General features: G+C 47.8%; 1 long non-coding RNA gene across 1 annotated transcript; it reads left to right on the plus strand.

The window, feature by feature from the left end:
• Positions 1-55: 55 nt before the first annotated feature.
• Positions 56-13354, plus strand: LOC148502629 (uncharacterized). Its single transcript, XR_015869995.1, has 4 exons — positions 56-142; positions 5694-5755; positions 12875-12972; positions 13102-13354. It is a non-coding gene; the product is annotated as an uncharacterized LOC148502629 (long non-coding RNA).
• Positions 13355-13418: the final 64 nt, after the last annotated feature.

Raw genomic sequence — 13418 nt, forward strand, 5'->3', positions numbered from 1 at the left:
GGGCGGTCACTATGATAGGAGGGGCGGGGCAGACAGTAGCCATAGCTACACGGAGGAGAGAGGGGCGTGGCTATATAGAGGGGCGTGTCTCTTTGTATACCTGCAGCTTCCGGGTGACGGTCCCAGCAGGAATAAGCAGCAGGTGATGGTATTTATTGTTATTATACAGGGGGAGCAGACTGTGGTGCCTCATCATTATCATACAGGTAGATCAGACACCAGTGTTCTATATAATACAGGTGTAACAGCCACTGGTGCAGCCTTTAATGCTGCACTTTGAGTATACAGGTAGAGCAGATGCCAGAACTTTTTGTTACTCTAATACAGCTGGAGGAGACTCTGGTGCTACATTATCATACAGATGTAGCAGACCCCAGTGTTGGTATGATACAGGAGGAGCAGAACCTTTTGTTACTATAATACAGCTAGAGACAACTCTGGTGTTGTATTCTCTTTATACAGGAATGAAGCAGTGCGCAAGGCAGAGGTAAGGGGGGAGCCAGCCGAGGTTTGCAGATTCACCCTCGGCGAATGGCTGCACGCTCGGTTCCAGCTTTGGACGGTTGTGCCGCTGGGGCTGCGTGCCAGGCGAGCGTGATATGCGCCACAGGGGCGGCTCCCAATACGGGCGTAGCCTGGGCGCCTACTGGGTAGGCGGGGCACGCCCCGGAAAATAATCTAGTGAAGATAGCCTTGCCCACTGCTCATTTTGGTGCCCTGCAGCGTATGCTAATAAGGTTGAAAATAAAGCTGTGGCCAGTTTGGTATCCCAAATTTCCTGTCTCTGAGTTTGATTTATGGGTGGGACAGCTGGGTAGCGGGACACAGGCGGGTCGGCCTCTCCCCCTTACGGGAGCCGAGGTGCCGTGAAGATGGCGCCGGAGCAATTTAAGGGAGGAGGGGCGCCCCGCGGGCCAGGGGCGGGAAAATGGGAGGACGGGCAGGTATGCCCGTCCTCCCCTTTCTCACACCTGGGGCGAAGGGCAGCCAGTAGAGGCCATCGGGGGCCGGCGCAGCGCACAAGGGTTTCAATCGGGAGGAGGGCGGGGGGCCAAGGCATTCGCGGGTAGCAGCGCACAGAGCATTTCCCACCCACCCACCCACAAGTTGGTAGGTTATACATAAAAAAATAGGGAAGGCATGTACAGGAGGGATGGGGTGCATTTGCCGCCGCTGTGGACTGCTGCGGTGGTTGTCTCTGCTACTTTGTACAAACAGCTGAACGTCCTTCTGCATCCCTTGTGTTAAACGCTTGTCTGAATGCCTGCCGCAGAATCGGCAGCCTTGGTCCTGCGCACTGCTCCCTTGTGGTGATGCGCACTGCTGGTGGGCTGACCTTGCTGGCGATAATTGACTCCTTAGGCTCCCATGGGGGGATGGGAAATGGTGCCTGCTCCTGGGGGGGGAGAGGTATTGCGGGGAGACATGATATTGATATTGGGTACTGTTCAACTGGCCCTCCCGCTGGCTGCGGTGGGTCACACTCTGCCGCACCCTGCTTCTCGGGGTGAAACAAGGTGGCTGCGCTGCCCTTTGGAATAACTGTGTATTGGCGAGGTATACCCATGCCCCCTGTGAGCCTGCTGTGGCATCCTGCTCACCATCTGCGTCTTCAAACCTTTGCGCTTGCCCCTCTGACCCTCTTGGTGAATTGTCTCTGTGTTCTGGATATAATGTGGGGATTTGCCTCGCCGGCACTATGGGAGAGCTGGGGGTGATCCAAGGTTGTGGGCGCAGGTAACAGTCCTGCTCTTCCCCCTCCCGACTCGGGGCCATCTGACTCTGTAGCCGCCGGAACATCATCTGACATTGCCGGCCATCCACTCACCCCTTGCGAAAGCTCCTGGCTGGGAAGTACTCCCCCTCGCCCTTTGATTTTAGAAGCTCCGTCTGGCTGCTTGATGCTTGGTCTCCTTTTATTTTCGTGCAGCCGCTTTGCACCTCTCCGGCCACCAGAGGGAGCTCCGACCACGTGCTTCCTAGAAGAGCTCTGCTGCTGCCTGCTTCTTCCTCTGGGCACCGCTCTGGGCTGCAAGTCTCGCTGCTCGGATGCCTCCCGAAAACGCTGGGGCAAGGCCCTCTTCCTCGCCGCACGTGCCTGCTGTACTTCCATGCCGCTGAAGGTAAGTGGGAAATGCTCTGTGCGCTGCTACCCGCGAATGCCTTGGCCCCCCGCCCTCCTCCCGATTTAAACCCTGCTGCGCTGCGCCGGCCCCCGATGGCCTCTACTGGCTGCCCTTCGCATACCTGCCCGTCCTCCCATTTTCCCGCCGCTGGGCCGCAGGGCGCCCCTCCTCCCTTAAATTGCTCCGGCGCCATCTTCGCGGCACCTCGGCTCCCGTAATAGTGTCAGTAAGAAATGACCGAGGTGTTATCTGTATAGCGCAATAAGTCAGGAAATACACAGAACATAACAGAAAGAGGATATAAAGCCTGGTCTAACCAGGGCCAATAACCCCTCAGCACTGACCAGCTGTGTGATGGGAGACGTATATAGTGATTATCTGTATCATTTATGGTCAGACATATACATCATCACCCAGTGCTCAGAGGTATGGGGAATATATATATATATATATATGTGTAAGGAGGAAGATTCCCTCTGTATAATACAGTGTTGGTGACCAGTTGAAGTGTCTGTGCATTTGATTTTAGATACAAAATAGGACCTTTTGGCCTTTTTATGTTTTGTGTATTATAGTGTAACCTATTTATGTGTCTATGAGTTTTTAATCACATGATATAATTTCCAGTAATTAAGTTATTTGCAGCAGTGCTCCCACCCTTGGTGTATATATATATATACAGTCAGGTGCATAAATATTGGGACATTGACAGAATTTTCATATTTTGGCCTCTATTCACCACCACAATGGCTTTGAAATGAAACAAACAAGATGTGATTTAACTGCAGACTTTCAGATTTAATTTGAGGGTAATTACATCCAAATCAGGTGAACGGTGTAGGAATTACAACGGTTTCTATATGTGCCTCCCACTTTTTAAGGGGCCAAAAGTAATGGGACAAACTAAACAATCCTAAATCTAACTTTCACTTTTTAATACTTTGTTGCAAATCCTTTGCAGGCAATTACAGCCTGAAGTCTGGAACACATAGACATCACCAGACGCTGGGTTTCATCCCTGGTGATCAGGGCCGGATTAAGGTCTGTGGGTGCCCCTATTAAATGTGACAAACTGGGGGTATGTGCAATGGGGACCTTATGCAGAGCCCCCAGTAGTGTCAGTGCCCACAGTGGTAGTGCCCCGTATGCAGTGCACCCAGTAGTAGTGCCCCCTATGCAATACTCCCATTAGTAGTGCCCCCTGTAGTAATGCCCTCTGTATAAATGCCCCCAGTAGTAATACCCCTGTAGTTGTGCCCCAAATAGTAATGCCCCCCCAGTAGTAATTGGGCATGTGCCCTAGTAGTAATGCCCCCTGTATAAATCCCCCAGTAGAAATACCCATGCAGTTGTGCCCCACAATAGTAATGCCCCCAGTAGTAATTCCCCCTTTAGTAGAGCCCTCTGTAGAAATGCCCCCAGTAGTAATGCCCATTAGTGCCCCCAATACTAATGCTCCCTCTCTAGTAGTGCCCCCAATTGAGATGCCCCCAGCAGTAATGCTTCCCCCCCGTAATGTTCCCAGTAGTAATTCCCCCCCAGTAATGCCCCCAGTAGTAATGCCTCCCCCCTCCCCGAGTAATGCCCCAGTAGTAATGCTCCCCCCTGAATAATGCCCCCCACCAGTAATGCCCCCAGTAGTAATGCCTCTCTTCTCCCCGAGTAATGCCCCAGGTGTAATGTGTAATGCTCCCACCCGTGTAATGTCCCCTTTAGTAATGCCCCCCGCCAGTAATGCCCCCAGTAGGCCGCTTGCACTAAAAAAAAAAAAATAAATGCTCATACTTACCTTAACCTTAGCCCCGCGTACGCTGCTGTCCGCTCGGCTGCTCCTCCACACTATGGCAGAGACGTCATGACATAGTGCTCTGCATGAGCCGGAAGCTGGAGCTCATGTGAGCTCAAGCCTCCGACTGGCTGTGCTGCAGGGAGGGAGCCGGGTGCCCGCTGTTTACAGCGGGCGCCTGGTGAAAGGAGCCTCCCTGCGGCGCCGGGGTTAGGTTGGCCGGAGGAGGCGATACTATTTCCGCCTCCTCGGTCCACTTTAACCCGGATGGGTGTGGGGGCCCTTAACGTGTGGGGGCCCAGGGACGATCGCCCCTGTCGCCCCCCCCGTTAATCCGGCCCTGCTGGTGATGCTCTGCCAGGCCTCTACTGTAAATGTCTTCAGTTCCTGCTTGTTCTTGGGGCATTTTCCCTTCAGTTTTGTCTTCATCCAGTGAAATGCATGCTCAATCGGATTCAGGTCAGGGGATTGACTTGGCCATTGCATAACATTCCACTTTTTAGCCTTAAAAAACTCTTTGGTTGCTTTTGCAGTATGCTTCGGGTCATTGTCTATCTGCACTGTGAAGCGCCGTCCAATGAGTTCTGAAGCATTTGACTGAATATGAGCATATAATATTGCCCGAAACACTTCAGATTCATTCTGCTGCTTTTGTCAGCAGTCACATCATCAATAAATACAAGGGAACCAGTTCCATTGGCAGCCATACATGCCGACGCCATGACACTACCACCACCATGCTTCACTGATGAGGTGGTATGTTTTGGATCATGAGCAGTTCCTTTCCTTCTCCATACTCTTCTCTTCCCATCACTCTGGTACAAGTTGATCTTTGTCTCATCTGTCCATAGGATGTTGTTCCAGAACTGTAATGGCTTTTTTAGATGTTGTTTGGCAAACTCTAATCTGGTCTTCCTGTTTATGTGGCTCATCAATGGTTTACATCTTGTGGTGAACCCTCTATATTCACTCTTGTGAAGTCTTCTCTTGATTGTTGACTTTGACACATATACATCTACCTCCTGGAGAGTGTTCTTGATTTGGCCAACTGTTGTGAAGGGGTTTTTCTTCACCAGGGAAATAATTCTTCTGTCATCCACCACAGTTGTTTTCCGTGGTCTTCCGGGTCTTTTGGTGTTGCTGAGCTCTCCGATGCGTTCTTTCTTATTAAGAATGTTCCAAACGGTTGATTTGGCCACACCTAATGTTTTTGCTATCTCTCTGATGGGTTTGTTTTGATTTTTCAGCCTAAAGATGGCTTGCTTCACTGATAGTGACAGCTCTTTGGATGTCATATTGAGAGTCAACAGCAACTGATTCCAAATGCAAATGTCACACCTAGATTCAACTCCAGACTTTTTACCTGCTTAATTGATAATGAAATAACGAAGGAATAGCCCACACCTGTCCATGAAATAGCTTTTGAGTTGATAGTTCCATTACTTTTGTCCCCTTAAAAAGTGGGAGGCACATATAGAAACCGTTGTAATTCCTACACCGTTCACCTGATTTAGATGTAATTACCCTCAAATTAAATCTGAAAGTCTGCAGTGAAAGCACATCTTGTTTGTTTCGTTTCAAAGCCATTGTGGTGGTGAATAGAGGCCAAAATATGAGAATTCTGTCAATGTCCCAATATTTATGCACCTGACTGTGTATATATATATATATATACACACACATATACACAGTATGTGAGTGTGTAACCGACTTTAGTGTTAGGGGTTCTGATACTATGGTTACAACCTGTGTTAGACTAAAGAGAATTATCTCTTTCCTAGTGCCCCCTCCCAACCTTTGATGATTGCGGACGCCTAAAGTAGACATAAGAACATTCCCACAGGTAAGATTGTCACTATCCTGTGATTTATTATTATTCCCGTATTCCAGCCGTCTCCTTGTACAGGATGTCACACATTAATAAATAAGATCCAGACTAAAATAATGTTCTTTATTGTGTTTTCTCCCTCACAAAGTCTGGCCTCTGGATATACGGTAGACGAGGATGAAACGAGGGACCGATTGCCAGGTTCCCTCACAGATGTGGCCCTTAGTACATCCCATACATTTTTAGCCAATTTAGATGCACATATATGTAACAATTTCCTCTTCGTTGGCCAATACCACTAATATCATTCTCAGTAATACACTAATAAAGATCAGTGGTAGATGGAGCATCAGCTGCAATAACTCTGTAGTTATTAGGGAATAACAGGACATGTGTATTACTAGTGGTGTTAGATGGAGATGTGACTAAGGTCTGATTCTCAGTAATACAATAATACAGATCAGTGGTAGATGGAGCATCAGCTGTAATAACTCTGTAGTTATTAGGGAATAACAGGACACATGTATTACTAGTGGTGTTATATGGAGATGTGACTAAGGTCTGATTCTCAGTAATACAATAATACAGATCAGTGGTAGATGGAGCATCAGCTGTAATAACTCTGTAGTTATTAGGGAATAACAGGACACATGTATTACTAGTGGTGTTAGATGGAGATGTGACTATGGTCTGATTCTCAGTAATACAATAATACAGATCAGTGGTAGATGGAGCATCAGATGTAATAACCCTGTAGTTATTAGGGAATAACAGGATACATATATTACTAGTGGTGTTAGATGGAGATGTGACTAAGGGCTGATTCTCAGTAATACAATAATACAGATCAGTGGTAGATGGAGCATCAGATGTAATATCCCTGTAGTTATTAGGGAATAACAGGGCACATGTATTACTAGTGGTGTTAGATGGAGATGTGACTAAGGGCTGATTCTCAGTAATACAATAATACAGATCAGTGGTAGATGGAGCATCAGCTGTAATTACCCTGTAGTTATTAGGGAATAACAGGGCACATGTATTACTAGTGGTGTTAGATGGAGATGTGACTAAGGGCTGATTCTCAGTAATACAATAATACAGATCAGTGGTAGATGGAGCATCAGCTGTAATTACCCTGTAGTTATTAGGGAATAACAGGGCACATGTATTACTAGTGGTGTTAGATGGAGATGTGACTAAGGGATGATTCTCAGTAATACAATAATACAGATCAGTGGTAGATGGAGCATCAGCTGTAATAACCCTGTAGTTATTAGGGAATAACAGGACATATGTATTACTAGTGGTGTTATATGGAGATGTGACTAAGGGCTGATTCTCAGTAATACAATAATACAGATCAGTGGTAGATGGAGAATCAGATGTAATAACCCTGTAGTTATTAGGGAATAACAGGGCACATGTATTACTAGTGGTGTCAGATGGAGATGTGACTAAGGGCTGATTCTCAGTAATACAATAATACAGATCAGTGGTAGATGGAGCATCATCTGTAATAACCCTGTAGTTATTAGGGAATAACAGGACACATGTATTACTAGTGGTGTTAGATGGAGATGTGACTAAGGGCTGATTCTCAGTAATACAATAATACAGATCAGTGGTAGATGGAGCATCAGATGTAATATCCCTGTAGTTATTAGGGAATAACAGGACACATGTATTACTAGTGGTGTTAGATGGAGATGTGACTAAGGGCTGATTCTCAGTAATATAATAATACAGATCAGTGGTAGATGGAGCATCAGATGTAATAACCCTGTAGTTATTAGGGAATAACAGGACACATGTATTACTAGTGGTGTTAGATGGAGATGTGTCTAAGGGCTGATTCTCAGTAATACAATAATACAGATCAGTGGTAGATGGAGCATCAGATGTAATATCCCTGTAGTTATTAGGGAATAACAGGACACATGTATTACTAGTGGTGTTAGATGGAGATGTGTCTAAGGGCTGATTCTCAGTAATACAATAATACAGATCAGTGGTAGATGGAGAATCAGATGTAATATCCCTGTAGTTATTAGGGAATAACAGGACATATGTATTACTAGTGGTGTTAGATGGAGATGTGACTAAGGGCTGATTCTCAGTAATACAATAATACAGATCAGTGGTAGATGGAGCATCAGATGTAATATCCCTGTAGTTATTAGGGAATAACAGGACACATGTATTACTAGTGGTGTTAGATGGAGATGTGACTAAGGGCTGATTCTCAGTAATATAATAATACAGATCAGTGGTAGATGGAGCATCAGATGTAATAACCCTGTAGTTATTAGGGAATAACAGGACACATGTATTACTAGTGGTGTTAGATGGAGATGTGTCTAAGGGCTGATTCTCAGTAATACAATAATACAGATCAGTGGTAGATGGAGCATCAGATGTAATATCCCTGTAGTTATTAGGGAATAACAGGACACATGTATTACTAGTGGTGTTAGATGGAGATGTGTCTAAGGGCTGATTCTCAGTAATACAATAATACAGATCAGTGGTAGATGGAGAATCAGATGTAATATCCCTGTAGTTATTAGGGAATAACAGGACACATGTATTACTAGTGGTGTTAGATGGAGATGTGACTAAGGGCTGATTCTCTATCACCATATTTCTTAGAGCTGGTATAGAGTGATAAAAAGAAACTAACCTTTGTTGCAAAATATAACCCCTCACTTATCACTCGACCACCTACACACACACATACACCTATTGCCTCTTACAGTAACTACCTGAGTAAATAGAGGGTTTTTTTGTAATTTAAAACAACCTTTACCATGAGAGCTCTCAGATTTCAAAGTACATCTTTCGGTGGTGCACGTTTAAGTATGATCCCTGTTTTTTTAAGTGAGCTTATCTAGTGTATATGCTATAGTAAAGACAAAGACAGGAGTGAAATGACTGGGAATACTATGGCTTTGATTCAATTAGACGCAAAGGGGTGAGTTACCGCTGCGACGGCATGAAATCGCCACCAACTTACCCGCAACCTGCTCCGCTCATGGTCCGATCTAGCCCCGCAACCGTGGATATTTATATGAGTGTGGTGGCACCGTAAGTGCGGTATATAGCTGTACTTACTCATGGATGCGACTGTCATGTCTAATTGGATCGACCCCTAAATCCTGGGGAAGTTAGAAGATCTGGGAGTGCCACAGTGACATCATTTACATCAATAGCAATAATACAGGGACATGACTGGAGATGAGGGGATCTGGGAGTGTCACAGTGACATCACTTATATCTATAGTAATAATACAGGGACATGACTGGGGAGGTGAGGGGATCTGGGAGTGTCACAGTGACATCACTTATATCTATAGTAATAACACAGGGACATGACTGGGGAGGTGAGGGGATCTGGGAGTGTCACAGTGACATCACTTATATCTATAGTAATAATACAGGGACATGACTGGAGAGGTGAGGGGATCTGGGAGTGTCACAGTGACATCACTTATATCTATAGTAATAATACAGGGACATGACTGGGGAGGTGAGGGGATCTGGAAGTGTCAGTGTGACATCCCTTATATCTATAGTAATAATCAAGGATATTTTTCAGGGGGAACGGTCAGGAACACACTTCCTGAAGCTCTTTAGCAAAATTACGTTATCGGGTACGGTGTTCCTGAACCTGTCTGCAAAGAGGATTTTAGTGGCACTTGCAAAAATGAGTAATTGGTGCCGGACCGGCAGCCATGCTACAATGGCAATCATCAAGAAGAAAGGGACAGCCGCAGCATTTCAGATAAGCTGCCAGCCATGAGACAATCATAGCTTGTTGACCCAACAGCCAATCAGGAGCGGCTGCCGGTCTGCGAGCTGTGATTGGCTCGCAGTCGGCATCTTTTTTGAAATGCTGAGGCTGTCCCTCAATCTAGATGACTGTCAGGACTATCTCGTGCAGTGCGAACTGTATGTGGCCGGCTCCAGAGGACATCCCCACCCTCCACCCAGCCACTGATGAGGAAGCTTTATGATCAAGGAAAAGTGAGGGGGGAGGGAAGGTGTGGCTGTGTCGCACAGGGCGCAGTGCACTGTCGCACTCATACGGACCTGCAGAGTGCTAAGACAACCGGAGCCGGCACTGATGGCTGTCATTCCTGGACGGATGCGGGTCCGGTACTTATCCTCAATGTGGCCGGAGGCTGGGCCACACGTGGTTAATGGCTGCCGCGGCACTGAAGGGGTTAACCCCCTGTGCTGCAGCGCCATTTTTTTAAAAATGAACTATGGGCGCTAGGTGCCACATTTAATTGTATTATCGGCGCTAGGCACCATCTTTTAAATATGTTACCGGCGCTAGGCGCCGAGTGTTTAATGTTTTATGCTGCCGTTGCCCGGACCCTGTCCGATGGCCGCGGCACCGTGTTAACCCCTCGGTGGGGGCTGTATGACGGCGCCCCGGATCATCTCCGGCGGTGGCGCGTCAATGAAGGTTCCACGCTGGGGTCCGAGAGCCTGGCTCCCGACACTCCAGCTCCACAGGGCTGGATGCCGACTGCTGGGGGCTGGGAGCGCAGCTCCCGCCGCCCCAGCTACCCAGCAAGGTGGTAGGCGCCGGGGGGCTGCGTATTGTACTACAGCCCCCGGGGCCACCTCCAGAGTCGGCAGGGCTGGCTGCTGGGGACCAGGAGCAGCGCTCTCGGCGCCCCAGGGTGGCAGGAAGCTGCTGCAGCTGGGACGAATGTCCCGGACTGCAGGGCTAAGCGCCGCATGCAGGGAGACCGGGCTAGCCGGCTCCCTGCACGGCGCTGGTTAACCACCAGTGCGCGGCACCGAGGCCACTGTGCGCGATGCTGGGAACCTAACTCCCCACGACCCAGCAGCATGGCAGAGTGGCTGCACGCTGGGGGTCTCCTCGGACCCCCAGCGTTGTGAGCAGACCACAGAGGGAGCCACAGCAGTGCGCTGCAGGGGCTAGGTGCCTGCACGCTGGGGGGAAGGGAGAGCCAGCTCCCTGGACCCCCAGCACTGAGGAGGTAGCAGCGGATGAACGCTGCTGAACAAAAGTTAACGCTGCTGCAGCCAGGGCATAGGTCCCAGGCTGCAGAGCTGAAAGCCAGATGCTGGGGACTGGGACCTCGGCTCCCAGTGTCCCAGCATGGAAGGGCTGAGTTAAGTAAAGCTGAGCGCTGGGCACAGTATAAAAATCACACCCCTGGGTACATAATGTTAAATAAAATTTGTATATAAATTGTATGTGCAAGGTATAATTTTAAATGTATAATTTAAGAAAATGCACTTACCTGTGGTCTTTGGAGGTTCAGGGGGATCCGGAGCTCTCTGTGGGCTGCTGGGTCCCCCAGCCTCTTCACTAGGGGAATAAAATGTTCTCCAATGCAGCCTCATGCCTGGAAGTGGTATGAGGGGGTGCATAGGAAGCTGGCTAAGACAGCCAGCTAACTGTGGCAGGCTAGCACATGCACAGGTCATGCACTTATGATGATTGGTTGGAAACCACAGGGCGGGCTTACCCCCTGTGGAGTGTGTGTTAGAATGACATAAAAAGAGGGCCTGTGAGCCCTGTATGTGTACATCTTTGAAAATCCTGTGAGCAGGAGACCTGCTGTTTGATTCCTGTAACATCTTTTATGCTGATATTCCCCTTCAATCCGAAGGGAGGGTCTTTTTTAAGACTGAGAGCAATAAACACCTTTGCCTTTACATTCTACTACATGTGTACCCTGCGACCAAAAGAATTGCGCCAAACGCTATTCTGTTCTCCAGCTGTTCTGGGTAAGAACTCCGCGTCTCCAAGTTCAAGCCCTCTGCCAAGCTACCGTGCAGACCTGGTCCATTGCGAGGGATCAGGTGGGAACAGCCGACACCAAACAGGAGGTGTGTCCGCAGTTAATCAAACGCATACGCAGCAGAAGTGGTTCCAAATGCCAATGGTAGAGTTTGGTGGTGGCAGCATCGTTACACGCCCACAGCGCAGTGGGCGGAGTCAGTGACAGGCAGTCACTGACGGTGAGTGGGAGTCCAAAAGCGCTAACCCATGACCAGGGACAGCCTATGCGAAAGGCGTCCGGTCACACCCCCCCAATCCAGAGGTCAGTTACAGTGTTCCTTGCCCTGTGCTCCCTGCCCCCAGTCCACCGTTCCCTCCAAGTTCCCTCACAGACCAGTGTTCCCTGCCCTCTCCCCATTGGTACAGCATTCCCTGCCCTATGCCTCCCCCCAGGTCCAGCATTCCCTGCACTGTGCCCACCCAGGTCCACCCCTCCCTACCATGTGTCCTCCAGTCCAGCATTCCCTACCATGTGGCTCCCTCGTCCAGCCTTCCCTGTCCTGTGCCCCCCATTAAGCTCCAACCTTCCCTTTCATTTGCCACCCCCTCACCATGTCTAGACATCCCTGTGCCTCCAATAGATCCAGACCACCCTTAGTCCAGCCCTTCCTGCCCTGCATACCAGCTTGGTCCAGCGCTCCCTACCCACAACCCAAACTTCAAATTTAAAAAAAAAATTGGTTATGCACCAGCTGATGCCCCACCCCAATTTTAGTTTTGCCCACAGCCCATTCCCCCAAGAATGGTTCAACCCACCTATTTTTCTACCAAAATAGCACTGGTAATAATACAGGGACATGACTGGAGAGGTCAAGGGATCTGGGAGTGTCACAGTGACATCACTTATATCTATAGTAATAATACAGGGACATGACTGGAGAGGTCAAGGGATCTGGGAGCGTCACAGTGACATCACTTATATCTATAGTAATAATACAGGGACATGACTGGGGAGGTGAGGGTATCTGAGAGTGTCACAGTGACATCACTTATATCTATAGTAATAATACTTGACAGTACAACTAGGGGATGTGTCTGGGTGATGACTGTATCATTGTGTGTGTCAGATTCCTATAAGGTGTCAGGATGTCACTGTCTATGTCTTCATGCGGGAGGGGGTATATATAATGGAACAAGGGTCTGTACAAGGACGTGATGATGGAGAATCACCGGCCCCTCACATCACTGGGTAAGAGGAGACTGTCATTTATTGTACAGGGTAGAGCAGGTATGGGAGCCCTATATACACACATTACCTGATAAGCACATATATACAATGTACTCAGTCACTGTGTTTCCTATAGATGGACCCAGTAATAGAAATACCACAGAGAGATGTCCCCATCATCTTTATTCACAGGATTGTACAGAGGAGAGTCACAGGACCCCACAGGAGCATCAGGTAGATACCAGTATACCAAAGTGACTGTGACTATATGATCTATAGAGAATATGTGTGTGTATTATAAACTGATTACTTTACTGTTTATTCTCAATTAAATTAGACTTGATTATTTTATGGGTCATTTAGAGTGAAGATCTTGCTGATATTAAGGTAGAAGATACAGAGGGAGAAGAAGAGACGTATGTGACTGATATGAAGACATAATATATAGAGGGAGAAGAGATGTATGTGACTGATATGAAGACAGAAGATATAGAGGGAGAAGAGACGTATGTGACTGATATGAAGACAGAAGATATAGAGGGAGAAGAGACGTATGTGACTGATATGAAGTAGGGATGTGCAGGCTCGGTTCTACTCGGTTCCGTTCGTTTTTTTTTACCGAATCTTATTGGGTTTCAGCTGTCACGAGTTTTGGATAGCCAATAAGATTCGGTAAAAAA

The sequence above is a fragment of the Taudactylus pleione genome, unplaced genomic scaffold, assembly GCF_031769625.1.
Source record: "Taudactylus pleione unplaced genomic scaffold, aTauple2 ptg000488l, whole genome shotgun sequence".
NCBI lineage: Eukaryota > Metazoa > Chordata > Amphibia > Anura > Myobatrachidae > Taudactylus > Taudactylus pleione.